The sequence below is a fragment of the Saimiri boliviensis genome, chromosome 16 (genome assembly GCF_048565385.1).
Source record: "Saimiri boliviensis isolate mSaiBol1 chromosome 16, mSaiBol1.pri, whole genome shotgun sequence".
NCBI classification, from domain to species: Eukaryota; Metazoa; Chordata; class Mammalia; order Primates; family Cebidae; genus Saimiri; species Saimiri boliviensis.
The window spans coordinates 34,419,371-34,441,031 of record NC_133464.1 but is presented as its reverse complement, the minus strand read 5'-3'; the positions used below and the strand labels follow the sequence as shown (position 1 = coordinate 34,441,031).

At 39.6% G+C, this 21,661-nt stretch overlaps 1 protein-coding gene across 4 annotated transcripts in view; it reads left to right on the top strand.

Moving 5' to 3' along the window:
- Window positions 1–19,133, top strand: part of SLAIN1 (SLAIN motif family member 1) — an 89,975-nt gene extending 70,842 nt beyond the window's left edge. For 2 of the 4 annotated variants that reach the window (XR_012514342.1, XR_012514339.1), the window contains one exon: window positions 537–19,133. The gene's annotated coding sequence lies outside the window, so the exon portion shown is untranslated. The remainder of the gene's footprint in view (window positions 1–536) is intronic. The other 2 variants (XR_012514340.1, XR_012514341.1) reach the window with 2 other exon arrangements.
- The last annotated feature ends 2,528 nt before the right edge of the window (window positions 19,134–21,661 follow it).

Below are 21,661 nucleotides of genomic sequence, written 5' to 3'. Positions count from 1 at the left end.
TATGATTTTGGTGTATACATATTTAATATGTTTTATGTTCCTGGCAAAGTAGACCTATTATCAATGGAACTATCCTTTATCTTTTTTTAACGTCTTGAAATCTGCTTTCTGATTTAAAGGCTATGTTAAGGACTTTAAATTTTAAATACGTCAGGTTTATTTTAGTGCTTATATAATGTATATTTTAAATGTTTTACTTTCAATTTAGAATTCATATATTAAGCATCATATAGTTTGTTGATTTTTTAAAAATCTAGTATGAAAATTGTTGACTCAACTTCAGCATTTAAACCATTAGTATTTAAATAATTACTGATATGTTTATATTGCAATCTTCACCTTTTAATGAGCTTTCTGTTTGTTGTATTTGTTCCTTTGATTTCCATGTTAGTCTCACTTTAGTTGCTTTATCATTCTGTTTTAATTTCCTACTAGTTTGAAATTGTACACTAATTGTTTTTTGCTATTCTTTTGGTATTTACTCAAGAAATTGCTATTTGCATCTGCATTAATCTTTACCTTCATCATTCTTCTAGGCAGTATAAGGGCCTCTAGTGTTATACCTAATCTGTGTATGTGTAATTAAAGTGTCAGCCTGGGACAGGGGAGAAGAGATCATATACAGAAGTTTGGGCTGTCTGGAATTCAGAGAAAACAGTCATATAAACAATGCAGCATTGTATCGACGAAAGACAGAAAAGGTACATAGAGTATTTTGGGGACAGAGGGAATGATCAACTTTGATGGGATCAGAAGGTTTTTCAGGTAACTTAAGTGTTATTATTTTATTTTAAACTAGGCTCTGAGTTTATCCATTCAACAACTTTATTGAGGGTCTACTATTTGTCAGGTTTTGTGCTAGATGCTGAGGATGTAATAGCCAATTAGTCTCAGGCATGATTCCTATCCTTATGGAAGTTACATTCCTGATTCTAGTGAGAAAGATTCAAATCAAATAAGCAAAATACTGTTTCCTTCCAATAAAGGAAAAAGTAAGGGCTGAGATATAGAATGGTAGGGAATGAGAGGATGAAAAAAAAAAGGATTATTTAAATAGGGATTCTCTGAAGATATCCCATTTAAATAATCATTCTTGGGACCTCCTCTTCTGAGAAGAGGATATTTAAGCTGAAAATGTACATGAGTTCAAGTGAACAGAAGGAGAAAGATTTTTCCAGGCACAGATGGGGAAGATTTTGGGGGTGTTTGAAGGATCAACAGAAGGCTGGGATGGTGGGACCTCAGTGTGGCAGTGTCAAGACTGGCTACATCGTTTTTGGAACCTAGCACAAGATGAAAAGGCAGGGCCCCTTGTTGAAAACAAATTAAGAATTTCAGGATGGTGACAGTGGAGTATTAAACCAAGTCTGGGACTCTGCAGGCATGGGCCCTGCGTACTGGGTAGGTGGCATACCCACGAAGCCAGCCTGGCTAAGGGGAAAGAGGTAAGAGCTGAGTTGAAGGGAGAAGCAGAGAAAAAATCCTGTGGAACCTCAAGGCTACATGAAGCTCTTTGAATTTTATTCCAAATTCAATGGGAAATCATTTCTTTTTTTCTATTTTATTATTATTATTATTATTTTTGAGATGGAGTCTTGCTCTGTTGCCCAGGATGGAGAACAGTGGCACAACCTTGGCTCACTGTAACCTCTGCCTCTGGGTTCAAGTGATTCTCCTGTCTTAGCCTCCCAAGTAGCTGGGACTACAGTTGCGTGCCACGATGCCCAGTTAGTTTTTGTACTTTTTTTTTTTCAGTAGAGACAAGGTTTCACTGTGTTCATTAGCCAGGACGGCCTCAATCTCCTAATCTCATGATTTGCCTGCCTCAGCCTCCCATAGTGCTGGGATTACAGGTGTGAGCCACCACGCCTGGTCATGATTTCTTTTTCTTTTTTTTTTTTTTAAGACGGGGTTTCACCATGTTGGTCGGGCTGGTGATCCACTCGCCTCAGGTGATCCACCCACCTTGGCCTCCAAAGTGCTTGGATTACAGGTGTGAGCCACTGTGCCTGGCCACGATTTCTTAATAATACCAGCACTCATAATGTTCTTTCTTTGTGCCAGATACTCTGTTTAGCTCTTTAGGACATTTTACTTATGTGACCCTCACACAGCCTCATGGAAGTAATATTATCTCCATTTTAAAGATGGGGAGACTCGGGCAGAAAGGTTAACTTATACTAGGACACAGAGCTCTTACGTAGCAGAAGTTGGATTTGAACCCAGGATTTTAACCAAAAAGAAGGGAGTTAAATTAAAAACTTACTCTACCTTCATATGAGAATAAATTAAAGAGAACCAAGGGTGGAAGCAGGCACTAGGCTAGCGGGCATTCCTCGCAGAGAGAGCCGTATGTACAAGGGAATGGTGTGTGCAAAGAACATATGTTACATTGCTAGGTCAGTCAAGGATTGGTGTAATTTAGCTGCATTGTAGGGCATAAGAAAGTGCTGTAAGAAACAAAGCTGAAGGCTGGGCAGGAACTAATTTGGAGAGAGCCTCTAGCTCATGCAAAGAACAAGTGGGGAACTAGATCTCTTTGAGGAAAGAGGTCAAGGCAAGAATGATATTTAATTCTATGTTAGCCAGGCTCAGTGCACTAATTACCTTTTTTAAGGTGGAATGTTTTTAATTATTTTTTTCCATTTATTATTTTTTTTTTTTAGAGACAGGATCTTGCTCTGTCACCCCAGCCTGGAGTACAGTGGTACAATTGTGGCTCACTGCAGCCTCAATCTCCTGGCCTCAAGTGATCGACCTGCCTAAGCCTTTTGAGTGGCTGGGACTAAAGGCAGACTCCATCATAACCAGGTAATTATTATTATCATTATTTTTTTGTAGAGACAGCATCTGGCTGTGTTACCCAGGTTGGTCTTGAACTTCTGACCTCAAGTGATCCTACCACCTGCACCTCCCAAAGTGCAAATCAAATGAGGTACTAGTGAGGAAAGGATCACATGACACTTCCTAGCTAAGGCATGCATTCACATTATCCCATCAGTCAAGTCTATATTCCTTATACTTCACAATGACCATATCCTGCTGAAAACAAGTCAGGTTAAGGGTCTGTGGGACACCTTCTGATGTTTCTGACTTACTCTTTTCTGTTCTATTTTATATCTTGTTTTAAAAAATTCTGATTATAACTCAATGAAATAGATGTCACAAAATGGATTTTATGATTCATGATAGGAAAAACAGTCTTAATGGACACATGTTTTAATTGGTAATCTGGAAACACATTTCTTTACAGAAAAAAACACTAAAATATATTTATGCAAAAAATATTTCTGATTAAATCGATATGGACTAAATTATAGGTGCAGATGGGTACACAACTGGGTAATCTTCAGTTTATTTAAAACTGTTACAAGACAATCAGCAATATCACTATAGTCCTCAGGAGGGCAGCATCTGCTCTAGGTATATTTGAGACTGAAATGGTCAAACGTTTTCTAGTGACTAGGAATTCTGGTAAGTAAATTACTTATAGTGTATTAATCTAAGCAAAAATTGGCTTATGGTTGGCAATTTGAGAATTAGTCCTGTCAAAACTGTAAGTGCTATGTTTCATTTTTTTTTGTCTGATCCAAGAAGGTTAGTTGAATTCTTTTATTCCTTGCTTCTTTCTTTCTGCTTGCATTTTTCTTCTTGGTCTTGTCCAACCCTCTCTGGCTTATACTCTTGCATGCGTGGTCCAGGTAAGACCCAATAACCATGAGCGCTGAGGCCAGGGCAATCATAAATATTTTATGCTGACTCAGAGTTGTTGTAAAGCCCCTCTCTGAATCTCCACACTGACGTTGACTTCCTGACCTCCTGCTGCAGATGCCAACTGGTGGCTCTCTCAGCACCTCTTTTATGAACAAATAGGACTCTCTTGACCATTGTGCAAGAGGAAGTCCTGCTCTGCAGATGAGTCAACATGTTCTCTTCAGACTCTCAGGTGCTTGAGAGAGGCTTTTGCTGACCCACAGATGCAACAAAATCAAGCTGTCTAATCTAATATTCTTACACTGTTAAGCCTTTCTAGGCTTAAATCTAAGTATGACTAGAGAAGGAAATGGAGTATATTGAATCTGTTACCTCTGTTCTGGACCCTAAAATTATGGTCTGGGCTGATACAACTCTGTGACTAATCAACAGAAAATAGTTGGGAGGGTCCACATAGTCGAGTTAGACTTGGAGCAAATTTCCTGCCCTTTGTTTTACTTAGGCCCCTATTTTCACAGGTTGTAATACTGGCCCTAAGCGTGTACTTGCTTCAGATGATTATATTTTGGGAGACATTGGGTTGACTGGATCATATTTCTATACTTTTTCTTTCTTTCTTTCTTTTTTTTTGAGATGGAGTTTCTCTCTTTTGCCCAGGCTGGAGTGAAGTGGCACAATCTCAGAGTGAAGTGGCATGACCTCTGCCCCCCGGCTTGAAGCGATTCTTCTACCTCAGCCTCCCAAGTAGCTGGGATAAGAGGTGCCCACCACCACGCCTGGCTAATTTTTGTATTTTTAGTAGAGATGGGGTTTCACCATGTTGGCCAGGCTGGTCTTGAACTCCTACCTCAGGCGATCCACTTGCCTTGGCCTCCCAAAGTGCTAGAATTACAGGTACGAACCACTGCTCCTGGCCGTGTTTCTACATTTTTAAAGGGCCTGAAGTGTGTTCAGTAGAGCTGCCTATGTGAATTTCATATTTTTTCTTTTTACCCATGGGCCACTTAGAGAGTGTTGACACTTGATCTGCCTTCTCTTGCCTTTGGTCCTCTGCATTTGTTGCTTGCTCTGCTCAAAATGCTGTTCCCACAACCCTTTTCTTGTCTCCCTTCCCTACTTCCAGAGTCACCTGACACCTCTTTGGGGATGTCTTGCCTGTGACTGCTATGTCTTATAGCACCTCGGCATGGTAGAGGCCTATAGATTTGTCTGTCTCCCCCAGTAGACTGTATCTCTTCAAGACCAGGGCTGTGTCCTCTTCCTAGAATCTGTCATGGTAACTGATATCTAGGTGACATGAAACAAAACTTTTTGTATTAATTAAATCATAAGTAACTGCTGGTGCTGCTTTTGACCTTGAGTTGATAGAAAAAGTACTTGATATAATAGACAAGCTGTCAGTGGACATTATAGTTCTGATATAGGACCAATACAGGTAGAAGGAGGCCAGTACGGTGGTGGTGGTAGTGGGGTGGAGAGGAGAAGTGTCCAACAGAGCATGTTTGGAGAGGAGAAGTATTCAACATAGAGTGAGATGAATTCAAGGAACAGAAATGGGAAATTTAAATTGATGATAGACACATGTAGGATCTAAAGAGGTCTAGAGGGGTATGGCTTGCAAATATAGCCTAATGCTTTGGTTCTGGAAGGAGCAGGTGACAGGCTTTTAGCTTGGCGTGAGATTTATTCTGGTTTCTGGGACCACCAGGATGGGACAATACATGTTGGCTACTTGAGTATGGGAGGAATTGTGGACTCAGTAGAATGGCATTGGAAAAGCAGAGAAAATGTGCACTCTGTAGAATGGGCTTGGCTTGAACCCTGAGTGAAATTTGAAGAGAAGGAGCCCCATATTCTGAATGAGAGAAGGATTAACACACTCCCTGGTGGACAAAGCCTCAAATACAACTTTGCTAGAGCTCTTCACTCCTGGTTTGAGCTTTACTCCAAAATACATGCTCCTTTTTTCCTTCTTTAAAAAAATCTCATTATAAAAACCCCACATCCTTCTTAGAAAGTCATTATAACTATTCAGGACCACATTCCTCCCTTCTCACACATGCTCCCAGGTCCCTTAACCTTAAGAGGCAACTCCAAACACTCATCTCCCCTGCTGCTAAGGGACTGGCTTTTAGCAGCCCAGCTGGACCAAGCTCATTATTACTTCTTTCCCAGAAGTGACCTTTGTCAACAGGGTTGCTGTGCTTAAGTGCCTGAGCAACTCCAGTAGCAAGACTGTCATTTCAGTGCTTGAAAAGGAAATAGGACTATGTATAGAGAAAGGCAGTTTAGGATTTTACAGGCCAGAAACACAGAATGGCAAGTTTCTGTATTTTAAAATCCCAGAATCGACCATTTTAAATCACAGTTTGGAGATGACTTCAAAATCTCTCTTATTACTAAACACCAGAAATGAGCCACATTTTAGAACTTGGATAGCTTCTCTCTTGTGAAAACAGATATTCTTCCTTTGGTTGTGAAATAGCAAACCCTGAGAGAATAAGAACTCTCGGATAGCTAACAGATGAAAGCTGAGTTGCTTTTCCGTAGAGGATACTGCAGCTGATGAAAACACAAAAGTTTTTGTAATTCAGAACAAATGTTCGAGGAAGGTTGTTCATTTTGAGTGCCTACGTACACATGAGTACAAGGGATGAGTTGAACATTTCTCTTTAAAAATAATTTTTTTAATTGATAAGTAGATCCTAATTAAGCTAAAGGGCTTCTACAGAGCAAGAGAAGCTATCAAAGATGTAAACAGACAGCCTAAAGATTGGGAGAAAATATTCACAAGCTATGCATTCAAATAAGGTCTAATATCCAGAATCTGTAAGGAACTTAAACAAATCAGCAAGCAAAAACAACCCTATTGAAAACTGGGCAAAGAAATGGACAGACACTTTTCAAAAAAAGATGTGTAAGTGGCCGAGAAACAAGAAAAAGCTCTCATGATCACTAATCCTCAGAGAAATGCAAATTGAAACCATGAGATAACATCTCATACCAGTAAGAACAGATGCAAAAGTCACAAAATAGTATATGCCGGCCAATGAGGCTGCAGGGAAAAGGAAATGCTTATAACACTGTTGATGGGAATATAAATTAGTTTAGCCTCTGTGGACAGTGTTTTAGAGATTTCTCAAAGAACCATGTGTTGAACTACCATTTGACTGAGCATTCCCATTACTGGGTATATATCCAAAGGAAAATAAATTGCTCTGCCAAAAGGACACATGCACCCATATGTTTATCACAGTGCTATTCACAATAGGTGAAAATGGGAAATCAAGCCAAGTGCCCATCAATGGTGGATTGAATGAAAAAAAATATACACCGTGGAATACTATGCAGCCATAAAACACAATAAAATCATGGCTTTTGCACAGCAGGGTTGCAGCTAGAAGCCATTATTCTAAGTGAATTAATGCAGAAACAGAAAATAAAATATTGCATGGTCTTGCATAAAAGTGGGAGCTTAATACTGGGTACTCCCAAAGAAGAGAGTATCAAAATAAGTACCTAAAATGCAAAGCATATGTATAATGTATGAAAAGATCCAAGTACATACAGAAAGCATTTTTTATAATAGTAAAAAATAGGAAATAAACCAAATGAGAATCAATAGGAATATAGGTAAAGAAACCATGGTACATAGTGAAAGGCCATGTGATAATTAAACTAAATGAGCTAAATTATGTGGAACATGGAAAAATCTTGTAAACATAATTCTAAATGAAGAAAACAAGTGACAAAGGATATGTTCCAAATGATAGCATTTAATGCAAATGTGAATATCAAAATGAAATAAAAAATCATATGAACCATATGCAATTATAATACAACTTAAAAATACAAGAAAACAAAATATCAAATTTAGAATAATGATTTTTCAGGGAGTCAGAGGGGGAGATGAGGGATTGGGTTTATAGTTGCAACTATATATATATATTTTTTTTAAATTCTGAAGTCAATGGGGAGATATGTTATTAAAATTTATTGAATTTTTGTAAGAGTACACAGATGTCTGTTTTATTATAGCTTATGTTTTTGGTGGTTTTGAAATGTAAAAATAAAATGAAGGAGACAGAAATGTAAGCATCTAAAAATTATGTCTCACGTAAGAGTGGTTGTCAAAAGACTCAGCTCATTTGTTCCTAGCCTTTTCAAACAGGCACTCTATTTTATTAAATTGTGCCATCCCAAGCTGTGCCTCTGTTAAATCATTAGAGGGAAGGAGAGGCTGCAGGAAGGAGAAGAAATGCAAACAAATACAAGTCTTTGGCTACCAGGAGGTTTTTATTTTCTCCCAAATGGGAGCTCTTCGAAGGAAAGAATTGTCTTTGATCATCTTGTACCAATCTAGTGCATTCCACCAAGTCCTAGGAACACAAAGATAGCTAAAAATATCAATAACAAAACTTTGAGCTGTTCAGAAGAACAGCAGGTTCACATGGATTCCCTCGTGTTGCCTCACTGGGGTCCTGGGAATCCCATTCAAATCACCTACCAGCGCCACTCTGCCTAATCGTGATGGTTTTGTTCTTTTCAGTGCGGAACCAGAAGGGTTTTGTTCCAAGAAAGATGACCTGGGAAATCCTGCTGAGATAGATGAATCTGGATTGCATTGGGCCCATTATTGGATCGATAAACGTTGAGAACAATGACAGTGTATTATCTGTTGGATTTTACTGAAAGGAACTTACATTCAGTACTCCTGACTGTGACAGAGCCTGAGCACATTTTCTCTCAGTGCCTGCCACAACATTTCTGAGGCTTTGCAAGGCTTCTGTCTATAAATGAGTGTTTTGAGGGTTCTCTGTGGAAAGACGCGGTAAGAGCTGTGTCAAAGTGATTCAGGAGCACTAGAAGTTTTCCTTTCATTCCTCTCTATCTGTGCTCATGGGTCCAAGTTAGTCATCCTCTCTAGGCAAGAGAAGACAAGTACACATGCTAAGCTCTGTTCCAACAGGATTGATTTTTCATATCACAGGTGATATGAAAAAGGAGAGCACTGGAGAGCACATGCTGATTGTTTTCTCACTCTGCAGAGATCTCTCTGCCATTCACCTCCTATTTAGTAAATTAGAATAAGATAGTAAATAACAATCATCTTTTGATTCATAGCCAATAGTTTGATTGCTTCCAATGCATAAAGAAAAAGCTCTGGATATGATAACAAATTTTACAGCTTTCTCAGGCTGCTGAGTGGTGGTCAAGCCGATGTTTCATGCTAGGCCTAGCTACCTCACCAAAAAAAAAAAGAAAAAAAAAAAGAATTCTAAAGAATGCAGAGAAGAGATGCTGATTAATGGAATGAGAACGAGTGTTGGACAGATCAGTAAGTAGCGTGGCTATAGTTAACAATAATCTTTTGTACATTTAAAAAGAGCCAACATAGAATAATTTAAATGTTCTTAGCATAAAGAAAAGATAAATATTTAACTGGATGAATATCCTAATTACCTCGATTTGATCTTTCCACATTATATAAATGTATCAAATTATCACATGTTCCCCAAATATTTATAACTATTTAATATCAATGAAAAAATTTAGATAACAGAAAATGGAACTTAGAAAAAAAATACAAAATAACATTGTAAGTAGAAAAAAAAGGATGCAGAGAAATTGAAGACATCAACCAACCTCTTTGTTGATAGTAGGTAGCAAATTATGATGAGAGGAATTATCAGCAAATTACAGCCCATGGACCAAATCCAGCCCATTACCTGATTTTGTTAAAAAAGTTTTAAGGCAACATAGCCGTGCTCATCCATTCACATGCTGTCTACATCTGCGAAGAGTAGTTGCAACAGAGATTTATGGAGCGCAAAGCCTAAAATACCTTCTATGTGGCTTTTTACAGAAAGTTTGCCAGTCCCTGAACTTATACACAATGTAAGTTTTGAAACAAACGCTTTGACCATAAACACAAATTGATATTTAATCACTGTTCAGTTTGGAAGCTAAGTGGCACCTAAGAGAAATGGATAGAACCCAAAGTCTCATCTCAGTAATTGTGTCAGCTTTTTAGTCAGTACTTGATATCTCACTACTTAAAGTCCTGCATCTTATCAGCCTATTCTGTCAAATACGTCATGATGAGCAGGCAAGAGTTCACACAGAAAAGCTGAAGGAAAATACGTGATAATGAATAAAACAGATACTTTCTATAGGAACTAGTGTCAGTCTACCCACTGGAGAGGTTGCTCTTGGACATATCTTATTCAGCTTCAGGAACTGCAGAATTTCAGCTGTCAGCTGAGTCTTACTTGGCTCCTTAGTCAATCCTGACCAACTCGGCTTTATTCCCATCAGCAGGTGGTTCCTGAAGTGATGCTAGAATTTGGTTGGCCTAAGGTCCAGATTGTTCTCTACTTCCACTATGGGGATAAAACCTCAAGCATGATCTACATGGCTAGGACTGTGACCTCTTTTTAAGCCCTACCTGCTCTTATACCTGCTAATACCATGTCCCAGTTATACACCTTTTCTCCCTTCCTCAGTCACAGCTCTCCAGGACCATGATTCCACCGTGTAAGGATCTGGGAGAACTCAGACCTCTTAGCTGTTAAATCAGCCTGGACCATAGCTACATTTACATTTGCCTTCAGACAAACTCATCAGCTCGGACTTCTGAGCAGTTAAAGCAGCCTCAATCTATTGTCAGAGACTGCGCTTTAAGCTGCTGGCCATTACAGCAAAACCCAACCTTGCAGCTGAGTTGGCCTCTCTGGCTCATTCTCTAAAAATCCATGCTTGCTTCTCTTTCTCTGACTGCTTATTGTTGAAGGCTAGTTAAACCTTTCAAATAAAAACATAAGGATTTTGTCCACAGTCTCCCTAAGCTATGAAATGTGAGCTTCAACCATTTGAAATAAACAGTGTAAGTGAACAAGTGTGTTAAGAGATAAACCAGTCAAACTAAGATATTTAACGATTAAGCATCTTGCCTGTGAACTCAGTTCCTCATATGAGTTTCTGACAGCTTTCTCAGTGCCCTGCAGGGAAGAGCATGGTAAGAGATCTGAACCCTACTATCATGGAGTAAAGGGGGACTGATAATTCCCACCAGCAGTGATTCCTGTATCCACTGGAGCCTGTGGCCTTGCAATAACATTCCAGACCTCCCAGGTGCTCACCAGAGTCCTCATATGAGGGAATGCCCACTTACACTGCCAAATTCATTTATCGAAACACAGCATTGATTCCCCATTATTACCCAGCAGTATATGAGGGTAGGGGCAACCCAGCAGCTACTATTTAGTCAAATGTCTACATATAGTTACCTTGCTTTTTGTTTAGACAACCCTGAGAAAAAGCTAACCATTCCCGAAAGTCCTCTGAGATCTAGTCCTTTATAATGCTTGTAAAGATTCATCCTTCAAGGAAGATGCCTTCAAGATGGCTAATTCTGTGGCTGGTCTTACTCCTCCCACTCTTGACCCTCTAAGCCAGACTGATCCTGCAACACATAAGTCAGATTATATTTCTTCCCTGATTAATTAATTTTTAAATTTTTCTTTTTTTAAAAGAGACAGGATCTTGCCCTGTCACCCAAGATAGAATACAGTCACGCTACTATAGCTCACTGCAGCCTCCAACTCCCAGGCCCAAGTAATCCTCCTGCCTCAACCTCCTTAGTAGCTGGACTACAGGCACATGGCACCATGCCTGGCTAATTTTCTTTTTTTCTGTGTTTTGGGGTTGGGAGGTGTACAGACGGGGTTTTGCTATGTTACCCAGGCTGGCCTCTTAACTCCTGGCCTCAGGCAGTCTCCTGTCTTGACCTCCCCACATTCCTGATCACAGGCTTGAGCCACTGTGCCTGGCCTCTTCCCTGATTAAAATGTCTTGTAACCATAGCAATTATTTGGGCTCATGAGGCCCTGTACAATCTGTCCTGTGCCTGCCTCTCTGCACCATATTTTTGCCACACTGGTGTGCCAAGGTTGAATCACTTGCATCTTAGGGATTTTGCATTTGTTCGTCCTTCTGTCTGGAATTCTCTTCCCCAGGATCTTTGTGTGGCAAACTCAATCTTATCATCTGTGTCTTAGTGCAAATATTACCTCCTCAGAGAAGTCTTCCTGACCATACTAGCTGAACTTAGCACCCCAAGGCCCACTTACTCTCTACTCTGTTACTCTATTTATTGTCTTCATTAGTACTTATGACTCTACAGAGTTATGTGTTTTTATGTTTTTTTATTTTATTTTCTCTGTTCATCCATTTATTAATTTATTTATGTCTATATCCCAATGAGAATACTTCCAATGGAGGCAGAATGTCATTTGTCTTGTTCACTACTTTATTTTCACAGAATAGTAGTATGGTCTCAATAAATATTTTTAGACAAAAGATTGAAGGAATTAATGAAGCAGTGCCTAGTTTTCTCTACTTCTGCTTCCATCATTCATTCATATTTCAGGAAGTGTCTCATCTCTATTAGATCTTTAGGCATACCCTGTCCATCTAGACTCACATTTCATATGGACCTTCAAGAAAGCCCCTAAACTGATATTGAAAAGGGCCTGCCATGTCTTGATGGACAAATAAGAAACTCCATTGAACATCTCTACTGTTATAGAATGTTAAAAAATTGTTCCTCTACTTTTTATACCATAAAGCTTTTCACAATTATTTTGTTAATGAGAAGCCCCCGACAACATTCTCTGCTAAATACTTGTATATTTCTACAAGTTTATCAAAGTAAATAATGGAGATGAGCAGGCCATGAAAAGCTTAAAATATGCAAATTGAGGTTACATATGCGTTTCAGTGACATCACTTATGGATTTTCAGAAATACATGCTCTTAACAAACTACTAAGATATAAACTGGCCGGGCGCGGTGGCTCAAGCCTGTAATCCCAGCACTTTGGGAGGCCGAGGCGGGTGGATCACAAGGTCAAGAGATCGAGACCATCTTGGTCAACATGCTGAAACCCCGTCTCTACTAAAAATACAAAAAAAATAGCTGGGCATGGTGGTGCGTGCCTGTAATCCCAGCTACTCAGGGGGCTGAGGCAGGAGAATTGCCTGAACCCAGGAGGCGGAGGTTGCGGTGAGCCGAGATAGCGCCATTGCACTCCAGCCTGGGTAACAAGAGCAAAACTCTGTCTCAAAAAAAAAATATATATATATAAACTGGTAGACAATACTTTTGAAATGTTTCTACATACATCTGTAACTGATTTCAGTACAATTAGTCATGCAGGTTTATCAGCAAGAATTCAATCATAGAAGCGGAACCACGTTAAGTAATAAAGGGGCTTTATTATAGGGACTTACTTTCTGCAATTCCAGGAGCTGGGTAGGTTATTATGTAAGTTTGGTATTTGTAGTGCTGGTCTAAGTCAGCTGGGGGAGAAGTTTTAAAGGGAAGAAGAGCATGAAGCACAGGAGATCAAGAACAAACTAGAACTCATGAGGAGAAACTAGAACCTGTGTCTGTCTCTCACTGGGACTCATGGTGATCTCTAACTGCTCCCAAGTTTTCTGCTTGGAAGATGTGAGTGACTGCAAAAGAGCTGGTACCTGCTGCCACTGAGAAGCTAAAGAAGAAGGTCTTGTAGGAGCTGGATACTGAGGCCTGGATACTGCCCCATGACAGCAAGGTGACTCAGCTGATCTGGGACAATCTGCACGATGTGAACTACAACAGTGCCTGACTCTCAACTGGTCTTCCCAGTGTGAGCATGACTGCTGCTTTTCCTCTACCATATACATCTCACACAGTTCCTCTCGTGGTCAATTCTAACTTAAACCATGCAGGGAAGGATATTTTGGGAAGCATAGTCCCAGTTTAGCTGATGTTACACAATACTAAGTCAGCAAAGTAGGTGGCATATTCTACTACAGTTTACAGTTTATAAAGCTTCTTTGAAACTCACTGATTCTAGGAGTCAATAGACCTGCGTACTAGTCTAGACTACTTCTAACCAGAACTTCACCTTTAGAAAGTCTCTTAAATACCCTGACTATTAAATTGATTAACTAAAGGCATTTTGATGATATCTTCAAGTGGCTTTCCAATGCCATCAGGTCCTGACTGTGATGCTTATTCTCTCATTCTAAAATATATTTAAACAAAAAGTATATAGAAAATTCAAACTCAACCTATTAGCATGATCTTTGGTAAATGTATATGTATCTATATGTTGGTTCTAAATCTAAGTTTGGAAATACTTATTTTAGAGATGTACACCGAACTCTGTAGATGAAATGATGCAATGTGTGGGGTTTGCTTCAACATAAAAAGTCCCCCCACCCCCGCCCGCAACATAGTGGATTCAAGGCTTTTAGCATGACTCAGCCACTTGGAAACAGTAAGATAGTGAATAAAGATTAATTCTATGAGTTTAATTCAAGAATGAAAGTGAGAATCCACTGGAATTGTGAAGGATGCCCCATTTCTCAGGGAGAAGAATGCAGGCAAACAGCCCCTGTGACAGTGCCTGGCTGATAAAAGTGAGTGAAGCCTCAGCACGTGAGAGAGGCAGAGACCCTCCCTCTGTGACTCACCTTTCCCCTGGGGATTTAAGCAACTCAGGCTGAGGGAGAGCACATTGTTTCTCCCAATCCCAGGAGCTGGCTTGGGGAGAGGCTTGGAACTGCTGTCTGGGTAAGACATAGGAAAAAGTGCAGGCATTTTCCCAGCCCTGGGACCAACAGGAGGATGCCACTTTTAATTTGGGTAGGATACAAAGTCCGCCATTCTTTGGCAGCCTGGCAGGGTGGCCATGTGGACATGACCTGTGGAAAGCTCCTTAGCAGTGGGTGCTAGAACTGTGCTTTCCCTGTTGCAAGCTTGAGGTGGGAGGAGAGCTGTCATGACTGCAGTTCCTCCTTGGTCATGAGACTTACAGCTGGGGCCAGCCTGATGACCTGGAACTGGGCTATGTGCGTCATTGCTGGGTGCCTCAGCCTGCTATCCTGAGATCATGGTGCAGCCAGGTCCTCTTTGCACAACCCCCAGGCAGAAATCCAGGTATTTGGAGCAACCACTTGTCTGAATTGGCAGCCTAAGCCACCTCCCACTTCATGGATATAGATCATGGTGCAGTAGGGCCCACTCCACTCCATGCCCAGGCAGTCTCCAGGTATTCAGAGCACTCCCTGACCTGGATCAGCAGCCTGAGACACCTTGTCCTTCCTGTGCAGAGATCCTGGTGCAGGTGTGACCTCTCTGTTGTATGCTCTGGCAGATCTCCAGACATCTCTAGAACTCACTCTCCTGTGGCACTCTTAGATTCTATGCAGCTGTCTTGTATTTAAAGTAGAATCCAAACCACTCATCATAATATGTAAGGCCCAATGTCATTTAGTCTGGCCCACTTACGCGATGTTCTCCCTCACCAATTTCCTTTTGCTATCTATATTCTCCTACACTAACACATTGATTCGTCTCTTCCCTTGACAAATACTTTTGGAGACTTAATGTGTATCAGGCAATGTTCTATACACTGTAAATACTACTGGAAACAAAGGTAGCGAAGCCCTTGACTGTGTGAAGCTTACATCCTATGGGAACAGGTAATGAACTAAACAATATGTATTACATTAGTGATAGATGCAGTGAACCCTCATACAGCATGCAGTGCAGGGCAAAGATGAAGGGAAATATCTTTGAAAGGTGTGAATGAAGTGAGAGGATTGGCCAGGCATGGTGGCTACACCTGTAACCCCAGCACTTTAGGAGAGTGAGGCAGGCAGATCACTTGAGGTCAGGAGTTTGAGACCAACCTGGCCAACATGGTCAAACCGTGTCTCTACTGAAAATATACTAAAATTAGCCGGGTGGTGGTTCATGCCTGTAATCCCAACTACTTGGGAGGCTGAGGCAGGAGAATCACTTGAACCTGGGAGGCAGAGGTTGCGATAAGCTGAGATTGTACCACTGCACTCCAGCCTGGGCAACAGAGTGAGACTCTATCTCACAAAAAAAAGAGGATAAATTATGAAATTTGGTGGAAGATAAGTCAAGGTAGAGAGAATAGCAATGCAAAGGCCCTGAGGTAGAAATGGGTTTGTGAGTTTGACAGAAAATGGGAAAAGGTTGTTACTGAAAGGAAACAAGAGAGGGAAGAATGGGAGGAGGGTCAAGAGATTATAGAGAAGAGCAGAGCAAGATCATGTAGGAGCTTGTAAGCCATGGCAAGGGGTTGGATTTTATTCATAGCGTGCTGGGAATAGACTCTGAAACTATAAGAGAGGAAGCTGGAGGTGAGCATGGGCATTGCTGCAGTCAAATATGTATGTGAGAGATGATGGTATCTGAGATTAAGACAATGGCAGTAGAGGCTGGAAACATTTGGATTCTAAACATATTTTTAAGGTTGAGCTGAAGTAATTTAATTGAATTCAATATGGTGTGTCATAAAAAAAGAACTTGAAGATGACTCCTGAAATTTTAGCTGATGCACCTGAATAAATGGTGGTCCCATTTACACAAATTGGAAAGATTGAAGGAGGACTAGAAATTGAGGGGAGATCAAAGGTTTTGTTTTGGATATGTGGATTTTGAGCTGCCGATTAGACATCTATTGGAAGGTACCTAGGAAGTTCAAAATGTAAATCTGGAGCTCATGGGAAAGCTGGCAACTGGTACATATAGATTACACTTGGTGCTGTGGCAGCAGATAAAACCAATTAGGGAGTCGATGTGGATAAAGACACAGGCAGGGAGCTGAGCCCTGGAGTACTACAATGTTTAGAGGTCAGGAAGAGAAATTACTCACATAGGAGACTGTAGACGAACATTTGCTAAGGCAGAAGGAAAACCATGCCATATAGTGTTCTGAAAACCAAGTGAATAAAGACTTTCAAAATGGTGGAAATAACCAACAGTTTATCAAATGTTATCAAGCATGTTAAGTGAGATAAGGACTCCCTTAGTAACTGTATTTGGCAAGATGGAACCACTGGCCACCTGGGCAAGGGTGACTGAAGTATAGTGGTGGGGTTGAATTGAGCAAACATATTATTTAGCAACTTAGCAGCTGGCTAAGAAATATGTTGATGGCAAAGCCCCATGACAGAAGTTTACCTATGTAACAAACCTGCAGTTGTACTGCTGAACTTAAAAGTAAAAAAAAAAAAAAAAAAAAAAAAAGTTGATCCAAAAATATCAGAAAAACAAAAACCAACAATATTCTTCTTAAGCTTAACAATGTTCTAATGTTAACATTAAAACAGCTGAGGTTGCCAGATTTTAAGGTCTTGATTAGGTTGAATGAAGCTTGAGTTCATAAAATAAATGAATCCTGGAGATGGTCTTGACTCAGATAGTCAGGCCCACAGGTAGCAAGGGGATAAAGAGATTACCCAGTTTCCAAGTCTATATGGTCTGAGTCCAAATCCTTGCTCTTCCAGCTGTGCTACTTTCACTAAATCAAGCTCTTGATTTTTGGTTTCTTTGTATATGAAGTAGAAATAATAATGGCTGTGTCAAAAAAATCACTGCTAGAATTTACTGAAATTGCATAAGCAAAGGGACTGGTAAATAGTATTGTCACTTGGCTTCCTTCTCTAAAATATTATCAAAAAGTTGGGTGGACACATATGTCATTGAACATTGAAGCTCATGCCAAATGGATGGACTTCTAACTCCTTGTATTTTTTTTATCCTGGATAAATAAAAAGTAGCTCAATTTAAAAATGTTAGCTTCTACTTCATCCAAGTTGAGTGAAGTTAACAGTCACTGTGCTCAGAAATCTTTTCCTGGAAGGAACTATTTGATTGCTTTCTTTTTAAAGATATATAACCTCTCTCTCTCTCTCTCTCTCTCTCTCTCTCTCTCTCTCTCCCTCCACCCGCTTTACTCTGTTCATCTTTCTCTCTCTTTTCAAATTTTATTTCAACAGTTTTTGAGGACCAGGTGGTTTTGATTACATGGATAAGTTCCTTAGTGGTGATTTCTGAGATTTTGGTGCACCGATCAACTGAAGAGTGTACACTGTACCTAATGTGTGGTCTTTTATCCCTTATCCCCCTCCCACTCTACCTTCGGGTCCCCAAAGTCCATTATCTCATTCTTATGCCTTTGCATCCTCATAGCTTAGCTCCCACTTACAAGTGAGAACATATGATATTTGGTTTTCCATTCCTAGGTTACTTCACTTATAATAATAGTATCCACCTAGGTTGCTGCAAATGTCATTAACTCATTCCTTTTCTTGGCTGAGTAGCATCCCATGATTTAGATATACCACATTTTCATTATCCACTCATTGGTTGGTGGCCATTTAGGCTGGTTCCATATTTTTGAAATTACAAATTGTGCTGCTATAAATATATGTGTGCAGGTATCTTTTTCATATAAAGACTTCTTTTCCTTAGGGCAGATACCCATTAGTGGGATGGCTGGATCAAATGGTAGTTCTGCTTTCAGTTCTTTAAGGAATCTCCATACTGTTTTTTACATTCCCACCAGCAGTATAAAAGTGTTCCCTTTTCACCATATCCATGCCAACATTTATTTATTTATTAAAATTATGGCCATTCTTGCAGGAGTAAAGTGGTATCTCATGGTGGTTTTAATTTGCATTTTCCCAATGATTAGTGATGATGAGCATTTTTTCATATGTTTCTTGACCATTTGTGTATCTTCTTTTGAGAATTGTCTATTCATGTCCTTTGCCTACTTTTTGATGGGATTCTTAGATTTTTTTTTCTTGCTGATTTGTTTGAGTTCCTTGTAGATTCTGGATATCAGTCCTTTGTCAGATGCAAGTTTGCGAATATTTTCTCCTACACTGTGGTTGTCTGTTTACTCTGTTGATTATTTCTTTGGCTGTGTGGAACTTTTTTAGTTTAAGTCCCATCTATTTATCTTTGTTTTTGTTGCATTTGCCTTTGGGTTCTCGGTCATGAACTCTTTGCCTAAGTCAATATCTAGAAGAGTTTTTTCAGTGTTATCTTCTAGAGTTTTTATGGTTTCAGTTCTTAATGTTAAGATGTTGATCCATCTTGAGTTATTTTTGTATAAGGTGAAAGATCAGGATCCAGTTTCATTCTCCTACATGTGACTTGCCAATTATTCCAGTGCCATTTGTTAAATAGGGTGTCCTTTCTTCACTTTATGTTTTTGTTTGCTTTGTCAAAGATCAGTTGGCCATAAGTATTTGGCTTCATTTCTGGGTTCTTTATTCTAGTCCATTGGTCTACATGCCTATTTTTATGCCAGTACTATGCTGTTTTGGCAACTATAATCCTGTAGTATAGTTTGAAGTCAGACAATGTGATGCCTCCAGATTTGTTCTTTTGCTTAGTCTAGCTCTGACTCTGGGGCTCTTTTTTGGTTCCATATAAGTTTTAGGACTGTTTTTTCTAGTTTTGTGAATAATGATATTCATCTTTCTCTTAATCCTCTGTACATCTCTCTTTTCTTCTTTCTTCTTCCTATTTCCTATTATTTTCTGATTTTTACAAGTAATACTTTTCTATTTTAGAGAGAAAGGAGAAGAAGGACACTTTTAATTCTTAAAGAGAATTTCCTACTAGGTAGCTGTTTGACTCACTTCTGGCTGTTCTAGCTTCTATCTGGTTGAGGGAAGGGAGAACTCATTCCTATTCTCATTTAGCAGTGAGTAAACAAAGTAAAAGATATCTGTGGAGACTTCTATGGAACTTAACTTTTGAGATCTCTTTCACACTTCTCCATTTTCTCCATTACTCTTTTCTCACTGCATAGTATCTTTTTACTGGGGAATTCAATTCCTCCACAACTTTTGGAGTGGCTGAGCTCCTACCCTTTTGCCTGATTGATCAAGCTGTGATTGAGCCCTCACTGTTCTCCCTAACCAGCTCTGAGACTCTTTCCAGCAGCCAGCCCTGTTGTGGAGCACTGCTCCTCCAGGACCATTGTTGAGGAGGACTTCTGTGCCCAGGGACAAACAATGACCTTTTAGGAAGCTATTTCCTTGAGCTCTTGTGGAAGCAGTTTCTCTCCTGACAGAGTTGTTGGTTGGGCTGCTTCTTTTGCTTATTGTTTCTTGGAGGTACATGAATCTGTAGACACAAGATGTGCTCCAAGGCATCCCCTGAACAAGGTTACAACCCATTTTTGCCAAAATTGTGTTTGCTACATTCAACTGACTCTCTGTGAAGAGGAAGGAGGCAGGTTTGGCTTAGGATTATCTGAGTTGTGCAGAAGGGAACCAGACCTACACACTGACTGGAGATGGGCTCTTCTGCTGCTCCTGGAATTAGGCAGGTTTTCTGTGCTGAGCTCCTGGGGAGCCTTCAAGTGCTTACATGAACTTGACAGGCACCTGTGATTTATATTTTGAATCTTGCCCAAGTTTGTAAAGCAAAGTTTTGGTTTAGTCTGTGGGGGAGATTTTGAGCTTATGATGAGAAGACTACTTGAAAACCAAGTGATGTAAATTCATATGCAATTGCTCTAAGTTGTTTTTATATGAAGAAACTATGAAGTTCCGGAAACAGATGTTCAGAGCCAGTATTGACGTTCTTGGCTAAGAAGCAGAAAGGGATGGAAAAAACTCATGAAATCTGAAAAAGCCTGTCTACCCACTTTTCATTTTTCATCTGTGCTTTGAGAAGTCATTCATCATATAAACTATGCAAGTCCATCATGTTACTGAATCCTGGGGCTCAGATCAAGTTGAGCTGCAGGGACAAATCCAGTGGCAAATGCTAAGTCCTTATATTAATCAAGTCCTATTCAAAGGACTAATCTTTACAAAGCAAATTGTGTGTTTGGAAGAAAATCACATATTTTGTGTTTGGAAGAAAACAACTCTTTTTTTTTTTTATTCTCATGGCAAATCATAACTAAAGGAAATATTTGGAATTTCTAAAAATGTGCAGGCTTTTACAATATTAATCTGCTGGTGTTAGCTTCTCAACATTTTATTTTAAGAGTCAACTAAATGTATTTGTTGTTCTAGGTGAATCAATGAATCACATGAAATTCTTAAAAGTCTAGTTTTGGTCTTCATTTCATTTGGTTTTCAGCTTTTAATGACCAAAGCAAATTCACCAGGCTCTCTACAGAATTCTAATCAACAAAGGTTTGTGTTTAGAACCCCATGATGAATCAGTTTTATGTCCTCCATGTAAAAGTTCTAAGGTTTTAGAGGAGGATGTTAAAAGCAAGATATCGAAGACCACTCTAACTGCTTTTATTCTACATAAAATGAATAATAACAACAGAGAAAGAAGACCCAAATACCAAGCCCAACTGTTTGACAAATGCCAGATGGTTCTTATCACATAAAAACTCATGTAGATATCAAGAAGTCACATAAAAGCAGAGAGGCCTGTTGGTTTTTGTTTTTTTGTTCTGTCTCCACTGCTTATTTATAGATTTTCCCTAGAGTGGAAAATAAATAAAATTCTTTTTTTCGCATTTGTATCTACTCTAGGAATTGAGGGGAATCCTGTTGTCTTTTCTCATGAGCTTGTGAAGCATGATGGCTAGTGAAAAGAACTCAGCTGCAGAGCATCAGATTCCACTAAACATTGGCAAGATATGCTTTGGGGGCTCTTAAAACACTGTTGGGGGAAGAGGGCTGGGACTGCATGCTGCTCTGAAGTTCTTGGGACTATCAGAGAGATACAAGCTTCTGTAGCCTGAAGCGTAACCATATGTGAGCAGTGAGTGACACTTTGATTGTTGCTTTGCTTTTCCGGGTTGAAATCAGAAGTATTCATCCTTGGGAAAACCCACCTCCTAGATATCAGAAAGAAAGAATCTGACCTAATTCTAGGTATTGCTGACAGTTCAGCTGGATGGATTTGGCTGCCGGACTTTTCTCATTGAGTAAACAAATGCTACTTGAGAATTTGAGGCTATTTAGGATGATGGCTATAGTTTAAATGGTTAGAAATGATCAAAAGACTACATATTCTCCAAAAGTTCCCTTATGATTGTGGTAATAAATGTAATAAATAGCTATTGCCTTTCTAAAGGATTATT